The 14,922-nt window shown below is 48.7% G+C and overlaps 1 long non-coding RNA gene across 1 annotated transcript in view; it reads left to right on the plus strand.

The window, feature by feature from the left end:
• The first annotated feature begins 3,219 nt into the window (after positions 1-3,219).
• LOC115294323 overlaps positions 3,220-14,922 on the plus strand; it is a 38,939-nt gene continuing 27,236 nt past the window's right edge. The window contains exons 1-2 of the long non-coding RNA XR_003909813.1: positions 3,220-3,299; positions 6,828-6,948. This is a non-coding gene — a long non-coding RNA (uncharacterized LOC115294323). The remainder of the gene's footprint in view (positions 3,300-6,827; positions 6,949-14,922) is intronic.

Below are 14,922 nucleotides of genomic sequence, written 5' to 3' on the forward strand. Positions count from 1 at the left end.
GAGGCTCGGGTCGCGCTGCGCGGCCCCGCCTCCCCTCAGCCCTCCCCCGACGGGCCCGGCCCCGCCCCGCCGGCCAGTTCCCTCCGCGGGCCCCCAGCCACTCCTTGTGCAAGCGCCGGCCTTCAAAAGGTTTGGGCTCCTTACCCAACCGCTGCGCTTATCTCGGGGCAGAGCCAGCTCTGTCCTCTTAGGGGCCGAGAAAGGGACCGGAACAGGGCTGGAGGCCAAGACAGCCTTAGAGACAGGGACAAAGAGGGAGAGACCAGAATGGAGACGTGACTGAGGTAGAACCAGAGCGAGAAGGGAGAGCGCCGTGGAGCGCGGCTTTTTATCCCTTCTGCTGCTCCCTCCCCGTCGTGCCAATAGAGGAAGGAAAGAAGTCGGACCTAAACCCCCAGGGTGGCAGTCCCTGTCCCACGCCCAGCACTGTGGCTGGACCCTGGCATCCAGTTAAGGAGTGAAGGGAAGCTGGCATCCGGAAGTCACGGATAGCCACAGCCTTCCAACCTGGGGAGCCCTTCAGGAGCCCAGCAGTTTGACGTGAGGGAATGGGGGCGGATGCCCAGCAGAGTTCCCGTCTGCTTCTTCCTCCCCAAGGACCAGGCCTAGGTTTCTTCTCAGAGATGAAGGTCAGCAAGGTGACATTTCTATTCCCATACTCCCAAGGCGGGGATTGGGGCTGCCTTTTAGAGGATAAGCCTGGTGCCCTGCAAGCACAGCGACCCAGCAAGAAGTCTTTTTCTTCCTTAGGAGAGGCCCCTTCTCTTCATCCTCCTACTGCTTTATTTATTTATTTATTTATTTATTTATTTATTTATTTCCTGGTGAGGTGGGGGTGGAGGTAGGGGGATGGGGGTGTTGCCTGAGGAGAAACGGTTCCTCTCCTTTCCCCCAATCTTGTCTGGAGCCCTAGCCTTGAAGCCTGTCCCTCAGAGCCTGAGGCACTTCCCCCTCAGAGTTGGGCTAGTGGGTTTAGCTATGTGTGTGTGGTGGTGGTGGTGGTTGGGGAGGGGGGGTGGACACCACTGGCTGGCTGTGTTTTCCTGTTTGTATGAGAGGAAGTTGACTGTGAGTCAGCAGACTCAGAGTCTGTCAATAGCTAGGGGAAGACCCCTGCCTCGAGCAGAAGGTGAGGAGAGTGTGAAGTGGTCCCCCTCTCCCGGCTGAGCCAGCTTGGAGAGGATCTGCCTTCTTCAGCCTCCTGGAGCTCTTCTCTCTGAGAAAGAGAAGAATAATAATAATTAATCATTAAAATGACCATAGTAATGGCCACCACTTACTGAGAGCTGATTCTGTCCCAGGCCCTATGCAAATACTGCTTTGCAAATTTCCATTAATCCTCACAACTCATAAGATAGAGGATTTTATCACCTCCATTTTACAGATAAGGAGACATTTCTCTGGATGGGCAATTGTGGGGCCATGAGAGTGTTCTTCATGGACCTCCACCTACACAGACTGAAAATTGACCAAAGGCCTTAGCTGCTGCATTCTGGAATCCATCAGCTCGAAGTCTAAGGCCAGCTTCCCACGGGGCTGCTCCCATACAATGACCAAACAGCAGAGATCCTGAGGTAGGCTCATTCCTGGGAAATAAGGGGATTCTGACAGTTGACCTTGACTCAAGAGTTATCCCTGCACCCTTGGAACTTTCCTTCTACTACATAGTGGTATAAGATGCTTCCTCCCAACATTCCTTCCTTCCCTGTCTCCTTCATTCCTGTCCCAGCTCCTGGCTCCCTTTCTCTCCCACATTTCCCAGTACCCAAGCAAGAAAAGGGAATTGAGTAAATAACTACAGGGCACAGGGAATTTAGAGGGATAGTTTGGGAAGGGGGTCCTGGCCAGGGGCCAGATGCAGGAGTTCTGCACCTTTTCTGTGTCAAGTTCCCCTTTGGCAATCCGGCAAAACCAATGTAACCCATCCCAGCATAATGTTTTAAAACGCATAAAATGAAATATGTAGGATTACAAAGGAAACCAATTATACTGTAATACAGCTGTAAAACTATTTTAATGTGATATAGTAATATATGTGCTTCCTTATTAATGCTTTAAATAAGATCCAGCAGTAGGTTGATACCTCACATAAGGAGTGAAGCAGTAAGGAGCGTAAATGATATTTCAAAATGTCTGCAATACTGTAATATGATACAAAAATATAAGTGATTTTTATTGGTGACAAAGCCATAGTTATGGCTAATGTGACTGGTTAGTTGCTACTGTCATAACTGAAGGAAATGCTAAATTTCATCTAGAGATTAGTGAAAATAATATAATATTTTTTCCCATCCAAGTTTAATGACTCCACACTGAGGACACCCAACCCTCTCCCCAGACTCTATGTCCCCTGTCTGTCTCAACCCTTTTGTAGTGGGTGAAGACACTGGTCCTTGAGTTGTATCTTCCTTCTCTCTTTCTCCCTGGCTCTCTCAGTTTCTTTTTTTCTCTGTCTCTCTCTGCTACACACCTACCATATCTATTTCTCTGTTTTTCTTATTTCTCCTTTATTCTCTGTCTTTTTCTCTTCTTGTGAATACATTTCTGTATTCACCCTGAATCTTCTTGTGGTTTTTCTCTGTGTGTCTGCCTCTCTCTCTGCCCCACCTCTCTCTTTACTTCTGTCTGTGTCTGTGTTTCTCTCTTTGACCCCATAATTTGTCACTGAGTTAACAGGGCAGATTCAAAGGATTTCTGTAGCCTGAGCACAGTCGGGCTAAGGGAATTCTAATTCTAGGGTCATTGAGAGCTACAAGCGGGAGTATCCCTGGGCTTGTAACTTTAGCCAGGGAGGTACGGGTGTTCTTTCTGCACTCCCTCTCCTCAACAATCTTCTTTTTCTTTTTTTTTTCTAAAGAGACTTTTTAAAAAATGTTTATTTATTTTTGAGAGAGACAGAGACAGAGCGTGAGTGAGGGAGGGGCAGAGAGAGATAGAGACATAGAATCTGAAGCAGGCTCCAGCCTCTGAGTTGTCTGCACAGAGCCTGATGTGAGGTTTAAACTTACAAACTGTGAGATCACATGACCTGAGCTGAAGTCGGACGCTTAACTGACTGAGCCACTCAGGCACCCCATATTCTCAACCTTCTTAAAGACAGAAACAGCTCAAGACAGAGATGAGTCAGAATGAAGGCAGTGAATGGAAACATTCCACGTTCTGGCAGATAAGAGCTGAAGCCTTTGTGACCCTGAACTTGGATACAGTGGATCTTTCTCCAGATTCCCAAGAATCTAGATGTTGAGGCTGTCTTCGGCCCTCCTGCATGTCTGGAGAGAGAAGGGGAGAGCACTGACAAGGTCTGGGATGCAGGACTCAAGAGTTGAGGCTGCAGCAGATAGCTGCCCTGAATGGGCAGAAGGGAGCTCAGTGGGCTCAAGCACGGGGAACACAGACTTCTGGGAATGATCTTTTCTCTGAATATTTAAGAGTGGGGTAGAGCAACCAAGTCATCTATTCCCCTGGGAAAGGGGGGCATATGCCTCCCAAAATGATTTAGATGAGAGGAGGGCTATTGGTCTGAGAAAATGGGGACAGAGAGTAGTCATGGAAGGCACCCTAGGGAAAGAGGGTGAGGCTTATGGTAATGTGGGAAATGAACCAGTTCATAGGAGTGAGACGGAGACTGCATGAGTGGCTAGTGTCCCTTGGAGGGGCTATTTCTCTGGGAAGCTGTTGTGGGTGCCTGCTCTTTAGCCAGACTTCTTTCATCCTCACTAAGAGGTTTGCCTACAGCAAGATGAGCAATATCAGGATGAGCCAGGGAACTCACTTTACTCACTTTACTCCATGGCTGGGGGTCTGGGATCAGCTGCCATTCCCTTTTGGGGTTCTGTCTGTGACTCCTTAGGGCCCTGCTGGGCTCAGGATAATGGGAAGGGACTCTCTCCAAGCCTTAGCCCTGAAGTCCCACCAGTTCACCCAGGCAAGAGAGACCCCATCATTGACCATCACCATCTGATCTGCCTGCTCTGGCTTAATCCAAATGACAATTGCAGGACTCACATGACCCAGTGTATGCACGGAGCCACTGTTTAAAAATAAGGCATATTCCAGAAACCAAAATGAATGAACTGGTTCTCCAATGTTTCATCTCGAAAGACCTTTCAACCTAAAATACCCTTTCTGTGTTGGGCACAAACCTCAGTTGTCTGGGCTTCTCCCTCATCTATACCCCATCTCCTCAAAGTCCTCGCCTTGGCCAGTACAGCCTTTCTCTCCTTGCTCTTTATTGTGGGGTTTGATTTAGCCTGTCTGACGTTTTGCAGGGAAGGAGTAAGAATAAAGGGCAAAAGGTATACCAGTGAGCAGAGACAGGGCAGAACCAAGCCATGGGGATCATGGAAGGGAATGTTCTAGTAACCTTTTCCATGTCTCTCTTTGCTCTCCCGCCTTCCCACCCAAATCATAGACCACTGCAACCACAATGACTTAGGAAGCCATTTTGTTCACCAGAAGGGGATGGTAGGATGTAGGAAGTCTCCAAAATACAATCTTGATCCACTTTACCTGTTGTGTGACCCGAGCAAGCTACTTAATCTCTCTGCGCCTTGATTTTCTTTTCTGTGAACTGGAGATGGTAATAGTGCCTACTTCACAGGGTTGTCATAAAGATTAATCTATGGGAATACTTGGGTATGTGGAAAGGACTTGATGCCCTGTAAGTGCTCAATAAATGTTTCCCATTCCTTGCTTTGATTTTTGCCAGTCACTTCCACGGTGACCATGGGTTAAAACTAGCTTATCTGTTACGCCCTCACTCTGCATATCCCAGGATCCTGTTTTATTCAATCATCCCACGGCATCCTACTGCCAAATTAGACCACATTGCTCTCATTGTGTTTCCACCATCTCCCAATTGTCATCTTGTGTGTTCCACCACTTTTGTTACTCCTCATCCAGTATCCTGCCACTCCTGCTCTCCTCATCACCTCTGCTGTCTCCATGGGACACCAGGACACATTCCTTTTCCTGCTTTCCCTCTCTGGGTGGGTAGAGGGCACATGAACCACCCACACTAGGTCCTAATGAGATGGGCCAGTCGGGGTGGGCATGGACTTTGAAGAGCTTGTATCTTACAGGAAGGAACACTTCCATTCAATCATTTCATTTACTTTTCATATTTTTATTGAGCATCTCTTCTGGGCCAACCACTGCTCAAGGGTTTAGAGATATAACAATAAGCAGAAACAGACTATGGAGAGCTTGGTCTGCTAGGGGAATGAGAGATTTACCAAAGAATCCCCGAATAAATGTGTAGAGTAATTATAAGCCAAAACAAGTGTTCCAAAGGGAAGCAGTATAAGAATATATAACAGAGGAAGCTGACCTGGCCTGGGGGTTCTGGGAAGGCTTCTCCCAGAAACTGTGCTTAGGCTGAATCAGAAAGATGGGTAGGAGCTCCTTGGGGCTGGGAGGGAGAGTATCCTAGGCTGAAAAACCACAAATGCAAAAGTCCTGAGGTGGGGCAAACCTAGTAATAGAGACAGAACAAAGAGATGGGAGTTTGGGGCCAGCTGATTTTAAGGGTCCTAGGAGCCAGGCCATATAGACCTTGTCCTCGGTTGGTATTCGGTCTCCATTCCAAGAAGAGTGTAAGCATGGGGTGATAGGTTCAGACTTGGCTTTTAGGAAGATGGCTTCATGGAGCATGGTTACGATCAGCACAGCTCTCCCCACCCCCAGTTTCTTTGGCCTGAGGACTGTGCCATCTCCCCTACCCACAGTCCCCTCCTTTAACTTCCCTCCATGAAGCCCCTCCCTTTGCCCCTCTCACATTTTTGTGAGGATGAGGTCATCATGGGGGAGGGGAGGTAGTTCCAGACCTCTAAGCCTCCTTTATCCTGAAGGGCTGGGGCAGCCCTGAGGAGTGGGGTGGAGAAGAACAAACACAGCACACCTCCCTTCCCCCCATCCACAGCCCCAACTAGAGCCCTGTCTCCTTCTATCCCAGGCTGTTGTGGAGCACTCAGCTGTATATATAAGAAGATATTTTTATGCAATTTTACATTTTATTAAGGGTATTTATGATTCTTGCCACTATCACTCCCCTTGCGGCCTTGGGCAGGTCACCTCCACTCTAGGTCTCAGTTTACCTGTGCAAGATTAATGGAAGAGGATCTAATGTTCAGCATGGTGACTGCAGTTAACATTACTGTATTATATCCTTGGAATTTGTAAGAGAGTGGATCTTAATTGTTCTCACCACACACACACACAGACTGGTAACTCTGTGAGGTGTTGGATGTGTTAACTAACTTCATCCTGGCAATCATTTCACAATATATACATAAATCATCAAGTTATATACTTTAAATTCACACAATTTGCTTATCAGTTATACCTCAGTAAAGTGAAAAATTGTAAGTTAATAGCACTGTCCAACAGAATTTACTTACTGATGAACATATTCTATATCTATGCTGTCCAACATGGTAGCCACGAGCTACATATGGTCACTAAGACATTGAAATGTGGCTGGTGAGCTAGAAGAGCTGGATTTTTTTTAAATTGAATGTTGTTTTGTTTTGCTTTATTTTATTTTATTTTATTTTATTTTATTTTATTTATTTTTAATGTGTACTTAAATAAACACATGTAGCTGGTGGCTACCATGCTGAACAGGACAGACAGATCTTAAACTTTTTGAGAATCTGACAGTTATAGACTCCACCTTAGAAAAATTTCCACACACTCTAAAATATCCACACATTCTATCGTAGATGGGCCCCTCCGGTCGCATTTATGTATCCCAGGCAAGCAGAGCCGACTGCCTGGGGCTCAGTTTCCTCATCTACTCTGCTCCTCTCTCTGCCTTGAAAATGCAGGAAAATTGGGGCCTTGCCTGGAAGTAGAATGACTGGGATGGCCTCAGGAACCATCAGACCACAGTTTTATGCCAAGATTTCTGCCCCCGGGCTGGTGCACTCCTCATACATCTAAAGAAAGGTAAGAGGGCTGATGAAGGCCAGGGTGAGGGGTGACATGAAGGACATTCAGTCTTTTTTTTTTTTTTTTTTCAGTCTTGACCTGAACTTTCTCCTGCCCTGCAAACCTGGCAAACCACCCGAATGCCACTGGGCTGGTTCCTCTGTTGGGGCACAGAGCTCCATTGGAATGCCAGGCTGTGCTCTGGAGATGATATTGTGTCACAGACCTGCAGCGTTTATAAACTGGGGGGTCTGGAGCAGTCAGAGGGCAGGAGACCTAGGCCAAGGGGGTGGGTCCCTTGGCCCCAGTCTAGCCCCTCTTGGCCTCCTTGCACTAGAAGAGGGAGTGATCACCATTGTGCTGCTCTGGACCTTCTACCGTCTACCTGTTGCTATCTCCTCCTGGCCCCAGCACCAGCACCCACTCCTGATGTTTTACTGTTTTTCCAGACCATCTGAGAGTCAGACACTACCCCCAGTCAGGAATAAGGAGGTCTGAGGGGGCTCAGAGAAACTCGTTCCCAGCCCTGCATGAATGGATTTGTCCACTCAGTGCAAGGAGGGAAAATTGTTCTCCTTTGTCCTGCTGGATCCAACCACTCCTCCTCAGAAAACTCCCTAAATAGATCCATTTATAGGGAATGACCTTCAATGGGACTTAACTTTCTACCCTCTGCTCTTCCCTCCCTCCTTGCTGCCTTTGTCCACCCTCTCCTCTCTTCTCTCTCAGATGTCCACCCCTTTGCCTCTCATCTGGAAAAAAGTAGTTGGTCAGGTCCTTCCCCCATAGGGTCTCTATTTCTTTGATTTCAGTAGCTGTGCTGGACTCCTGGCTCTGGGACTGACCCTGGTGTGGGACACACAGAGGGAGACAGATCTCAGAACCTTCTTGTCTTACTTAGGGCCTCTTGAAGCAGAGCTTGTAGGCAGATTCAGGTGAAAGCCCAGGGGACTAAGGGTGAGGAAGAGGGAAATATATGCACAGAAGATACAAGGCAAGGTGGTGCAGTGCCTTATTGTCTTGACTTCTACACGTGGTCTATGAAGAGACATTGCACATTGCTTGGCCCAAGTGTGTGCACTGAGAATGTGATGGGACTCTTCTAGAAGGCTGTAAGGAGGAAGCATACCTTGCAGTCGCCCACAGCTTCTACCCATAACCTATCCTCATGGGGCAAGGTTCACAAGCAAGCTTCTGGGTTCTGTCAACCAACCCTTGGTGGCATTCAGAAACCAGATCCCACACTATGAAGTGTGGCCTCTCGTCTAAGCCTAAGGGGGGCGGGGGTAGGGCAATGCCAGAGAGAGCAAGAAGGTAGTCAAGTCATTTGAGAAGAAAGGTTCTATCTCAATGTGGTCCAGCCCTCATGCCACTGAGATCCATTCTCGTCCTTGCATTATATCTGACTTCCCTGCTACAGCATGGTGCCTCTGATTTTGTCCAAAAGAACAAAGCTGTCATCACTTTTTCTGCAGACAGGGAGGTACAGTCTGCTGTAAACAAAGCCCCTTCAAGGTAATGCTAGATGTGATTCCAAGGAAGATAAAGACAGGAGGGTTAATGAAGCAAGCCTTAGTCCCCACTGCTGTAGCTGGTCCTGATCCCATAACTGATATGGTCTCCCTCCTTCTCTTATCCTCAGTTAACCCTCTGCAGTTCTAAACTACTTGCCAGATGAGATTATATGGGCTTTTATCCTTGGGAGCTTGGAACCCTTAGTTGCCTTCCCTTTGGGGACTCTCACTGTTGAGGTTGTCCATTGTCAGTTACAACTGGGTGGGAGGTTCTAAGAGATGCCCAGTGAGACTCCTGGCTGGGTTCAGACGCAGCCTCCCCTGCCCTTATTGCATTGATATGCATTCTATCTACTGCCCTTGCTCTTCCTGGCAATCAGGATCAATGGCTTGACCAGTCCAACAATGAATGGCCTTTTTTGCTGTTGGTTCCCTGGCATGAACAGCAGTCACAGCTTCTAGTTTAGTGCGAATGTTGTTACTGTGCTCCCTGGTACTGTTCTCCCTCCATGGGAACTAGGACCCTTAGCAAGTAGAGCCCAAGTTTTGGGAACAAGAAGCAAAAACTGTGCAGATCTGAGAGTGAGATGGGCCACTTGCCCTTCCACATTGATTCCGGGACCTATAATTTCCAGGTGTAGGGGACACAGTGCTATTCAAAACAAATGCCATGTCCAGGAGTTCAGGGCCCAAACCCGCACGTGTCATGTTCCTGCCAGCAACTTCTGAGCTTTCCATAGGCGGCTCTGCTGCTCTGCCAGGCCCCCTGCTTCTGGGTGATGAGGTGCAACTAAGACCAATGCATCTGTTGAACTTTTCACCATCTCATTACCTCATATCATATGCAAAATTTAATGCAAAATGGATCAAAATCTAAGAGCTGATGATGTTTAAGGCTTAGATGACCTCATTCTTGTACCTTCTTTGTGGAAGCACTGTGGACAAGGAAGACAAACTCAAACCCCCAACACGCTCTGGTTCTAGTAAGGACAAACAACTCCCTTCCAGTGTGGAAAGAAGGGATTATGTGCAAGCCACCTGCTACCAGGGGCTCGGCTGCTCTGCTGAGGAAGAGAACCACACCAGGTGCTCAGCATGGAGCTTACTGTAGGCAGGTTGAGCCCTCAGAGTGGTAGGACTAGCTCAGCCTTGGTGAGGGGAGCCCATGCTGTTGGGCCCATGCATGATCCTCGTTCCCGCACCATGAGCGCTCTAGTCAAAAGCTATTGTGCAGGCATTTGGGGTGGACAGGAAAGAATCACTCATTTCATGAATCATTTTGTCTGCCTTGTTGACAGCCACCTGGCAGTGGATGCTCTTCAGGGTGTTTGAGACCTAGAAGTTTGCACACTTGGTGCCCACTTCCAGAAGCCTGTCCATCTATCTTTCCCTGGATCTCTTTGTCTTGATTTTGTTCCTTTCAGGCTCCTGACCAGTGAGTCAAGCCATTCACCACTTCCCAGGAGTCAGGGAATATCCACATCCCAGACCATGTCTTCTTCTACATGAAACTGATAGTCAAGTGTACTGCTCAGTTTTGCACACTGGATGGCACTTCCCTCACCACTGTCCTTTGGTGTCACCTTTCAGCCATAATGTAGCATCAGTCCACCTCAGACTCTCACCACCATAGCACACTGACCATCTGTGGGTCCCTTCCTTGTCATCAGGCAATCACAGGGACTCTGAGAAGCCACACAAGCTTTATGACCTGATATCCCCCTCCACTCTTACCTGCCTGTGACTTCCTCTCTATTCCTGACAATTGGGAAGTGGTCCCTCACCCCTCTGGCCTCTGATCTCACTTCACACCCTTGCCAGACCAGGCCAGCAGGGAGCTGGGGTGCTACTTCCTCCTGGGCCTTCGGGGTAGGGTGCTGCCTTCCCAAGGCCTTAGTATCCTCACAGCAGTAACAATATGATAACAACATCAATAATAGTTCCTGCACACAAGGTGCTCCTCGTGTGCCCCACACTGTGCTAAGAAGCAGGGCCAAGACTAGAATGAAAAGAATGAAGAGCTTAGGACACAAATTTTAAGGTCTCAGTGTCATACAATTCCCAAATACTTTAAATGTTGGGGTCCAGGCACTTGATTTTGTCTAGTCCTGACCCTACTAATAAACTTGTAGCATAGATGATCTTCTTTTGTTCTCATTAGTAAATACTATTACTTCCATTTTACAGATGAGGTAAGTGATTCAGAGGTTCATTTGACGAAGTCACTCTGTTGGCAACTGGCACAGCCATGTTTTTCTGACTTTAAGGCCTAAGCTCTTAGTCTCTCAGCTGTATTAGCCCATCTTAGCCTGGCCTGAGCCTCGTGGGAAGCTCCTTGAGGGTGATCTTCCAGAAAATCAAAATCTCACTCAGATGTGGGCCGTGGGACCAGCACTAATGCAGCAGGCTGCCTCCGAGGACCTAGGGGAGAGTCCAAAAGGATCATCCAAGAGGATCTTTGAGTTCACGCAGGATATAAATCAAACATGAGCCAGAGAAAGTGAAAACAGAGTTTACTGAATAGCATGAGTGAGAAAAAATAGCAGGCAAGAGTGTCTGGGAGACTCGTAAAGGAGATAGGAATGAGTCTTGTCATTGTTTGAGGCCTTAGGGGGTTATACCGGAAAAGAATCTAGGGTATGTGTTTCTTCAGGAGTCCATGGTAGGGTCCAGTCACAGTGGGGGGGGGGGTCAGGCGAAAAATAGATATTATAAATTCATAAACTCTTCTTCATAAATTACTGAAGGTAGGGGTATTGATGCCAGTATCAGCCGAGGTTAGTTTGAAGGTAATCTCCTGCAACATGTTTGGGATCTGGCTCTTCTTAGATGTTATCAGGTGTTTGGGGCCTAGGACAAAACTCAGAGAAAGATTAACTTTTTTGCTTTCCCCCTTGAAGTGGGAATATAGCTTCTTCGGCTTATTCACAGGCAAGATATGAAACGTGAGTAAATGGGGCCTAGCAGAAAAACAGCAGAGACGCAGCCTTTCTGCAACGGAGTCCCTTCAGCTTCCCTACTGCAGCACCATGCCTTGTCTCCGCACTGGCAAAGCTGAAACACATTACGTGCAGGCAGCTAGAGGAGGGGGCTGAGCCAGAACAGCCAGAAAGGGGGCGCTTTCCCGAGCATGTCCACTAGATGGCGTCCTAACACCGCGTCACTGAGCTCGGAGGCCGAGTGGGCGGCCCCCCAGCGGAGAGACGCAGAGCAAGGCCCTCCCCTCTCCTCCGGCCAGCCTTTCCAGGACCCGGGGCTAAGGGACCAGACCCGAGCCTTGACTGTCCTCCCAAGTGCTGCCCACCGACCCGGGTTTCAAACCCTCCTCTGATCTCCACACCCTCCGAATCCTCCAGGGGATGGACTCAGGGGCACGGAGGCTTCCCAGGGCACACGAGAGAGTATCTTCTCGCTTTCCTCTACAAATCGAGCCCTGCCCGGCACCTCCCTGAGCCTCCACAGCACTGCCTCTTGCCTTCTTTCCCTTCCCGAATTCCCCAGGCCCTCCCTGTCACTCCCACCCTCTCAGCTCTGCCAGTCTTCTGAGGCAGGGACCATTAAGGCCGTTTCCACAGATTTGGTGATGCAAATACATGCAAATATATGCAAATCGCCATGTAAAGGAGGCTTGCCACTGTGGTTCTAAGTGGCTGTCACAGCTTCTCTGACACCTGTTCTGAGAGACAGCTGCCCTGCCCCCTTCTGCTCAGGAATCTATCTGCTATTTACCCCCTTTCTCTTCCAAAACTCTGGCTTCTGGGTCCCTTTCCTTCAGGGACGCTGGCTGGTTTCTAGTTACAAAGGACCTTCTCTCCAAACTCCATAGAGAGGTCAGAGAGGGAACCGCATCTTATTGTGCATAGATTTTGGCTTCTGAAAATTACACCATTCCCTGGCTGTGTGGCCTTGCGAAAAGAGCTTAACTTCTCTGAGCCTTAGTTTCATCAGCAGCAGAATGGGAATAATGACCGTATTCACCTCATAAGGTTGTGGTAAAGATTCCACTCAATACTACATTAAAGAGTGCCTACCACAGTACCTTTGAAGAACATAGGAAGTGCATTGACTATTAACAGTGTGATTATCATTAACCTTGCTGGTCATCGTATTTTGAGGGCTTTGGCTTGGAGACAGGTATGTGGACGGACAGAGCTCTGGCATAGGCCCACGGGGACTCGCCCTTGTGTATGCATGTGCATACACGCGTGCACAGCTGGCAGCCTCACGCACTGGCAGGGCACATGCTCGGGTACACACACATTCAGAAACACACACAGGAGGAGGCTGTGGGAGGTGGAATCTGAGTCATCGAGACCAGAGCTGTGGGTGGTGCTTTTGTCCTGATTTCCGGGGCTCCATGCTCCATTTCGAACAAGGAAATATGTATGGGGGATGGCACAGTCAAGCCTCCAACTGAAGCTAGTTGTGTGGGCCCTTTCTTGCATCAGCCCCCTCCCCAGCTGGTTCCAGACCAGCTCTGTGTCATCTAGGCTTCTCCTTTCTCTGACCTTAAAACCACGAAGGCCCCACAGGTGGGGCTGGGCAGGCACGCTGGGTGCTTGACATCATAGTGCAAGCCCTGGATGACGTCATAGAGCAGGTGCTGCCTGCTCCCTGGAGCATGCCCTGGGAGCGTGGTAAGTGTAGTGGGGAAGGTGATTTGGGGGAGGTAACATGGTGGTAGTTAAAAGGCCTTAATTGGGAAGGAAACAGACCCAGGTTCGATTAAGTCTCAGTTCTGTGTGACCTTTGGTAGTTTCCTTAACCTCTTTGGATCTCAATTTCTTCACCAGTAGAATGAGGTCAGTCATATCTAACTCAGAGGGTGTTTGTATCTTTTCAATGAGATAATGCACATAACCATGTACTTTATTCAGTGCTACATGTACTGAATGTTCATATGTGGCTGTCATTGTGGATGATGCTTATTGAAGGTGAGAGCAGATCATCTGGGCAGACCCTCCCCTAGCAGTTTTATCTCTTCCCTGTAGAGATGCCCATCTTCCCACACCACTCAGGCCAGGAGGGAAGGAGAGGGCAGTGCTGCCAGGTACATGGGGTCTCAGAGGGCCACCTCCTAGGTTTGGTGTGGGTGGGGATATCATGCATGTGTCTCGGGAGACGGGTTCAGTCAGCTTTTCTTCTCCAACTGGGAGATATTGATCAAGATGGGACAGAGTCTTGAAAGTTCTTTCTTTAAAAAAGAAAGACACTGCCATTTACTGTGCCCCTAAGATGTGCCAGGTACCATGCTGGGTGCTATTCCACGTGATCTCTTTTCACCTTCCCAGCAGTCCTGTGAAATAGCTTCTGGCATCCCCAGTGCACAAGACAAGGAGAAAATGAGTGACTTTCCCAAGGACACACAGTGGGTAAACAGAGGAGCTGGGAGGCAGACGGAATCCCACCCCAGGCTCTCTCTATCTCACCACATCAGTGGTTTTAACTGATTCATGTGGACTCCCTGAACATGGCATTAGGGAATATCAGTTCCCTGAATGTGCAGGGGGAAGATTCTCTATCTCTTAGGTCAGTGACTTGAGAGCCTTGTGGGCAATGGCAGAGATGGTGTGAACTAGTTAATATACTGGAAGTGTCCCCAGGTGTCATGCACTTGGCTCCCAGCCAGGGTTATATGACATCAGGGAAGGGACACAGGTGCATGGGACACAGGTGCATGGAGGTAGGGGGTGGGGTAGGGGCAACCTAGACACCTGCTGAAGGCTCAGTCCTATGCCAGTGGGTAGGTGGGTGGGGAGGGGGAAGCAGCAGATGGACCGGGTCAGGGTGGGGGCAGGGATGCTGAGTCGGCTCTGACGCCCAAGGTGACTCGAGATCTGCCAGGAAGAGGCAAGTGTGAAGGAGAAGAAAGGAAGGGAGGGTAGGGGAGCTGTAGTGGAGGAGAAACTGAGGCAGTCCAGAAGGAGAGGAAAATGGGGTCAGGGTGGATGACAGAAAATGGTTAGGTTTGCAGGATCTGGAGCAAGATGACACAAGTTCTTAGCTGAACTCTAATGGCAAGAATTGTTCTTTGGCAAGAAAGGTACCAGCTACAAACCAAGGTACAAGTAGTGTGTGTACCCCGAGAACCTCCAGTTCTCCCCCACTAGGACCTGAACTTCATTTTCAACCACATGCTCATTTCTCCAAGCAATGGCCACTTTTTCCTCCGGCCCCAGACTGATAGGCCTGCATAGTAGGCGCTCCAAAAACATCAATTGAAAAGATGCAATGAACAATACATGTCATTTGGCTGGCACATTGGTCAACAATTGCACCTTAGCTGCTTTCATGTTGGCAAATATTTCTGGAGCATCTACTTTGTTCTTAGCAAAGAAGACCCAGTCCCTACCTTCAGGATCTAATAGATCAGTGAGCAAAGAGTTTAAGGTGGCAATGAGTGTTTCCAGGGTACCTTCAGCGGTGCTCCCAAATCAAGGCCAAGAGGAAAAGGTGGTCAACATTTGGAGGAAACAAA

Source organism: Suricata suricatta, chromosome 6, assembly GCF_006229205.1.
Source record: "Suricata suricatta isolate VVHF042 chromosome 6, meerkat_22Aug2017_6uvM2_HiC, whole genome shotgun sequence".
Classification (NCBI taxonomy): Eukaryota; Metazoa; Chordata; class Mammalia; order Carnivora; family Herpestidae; genus Suricata; species Suricata suricatta.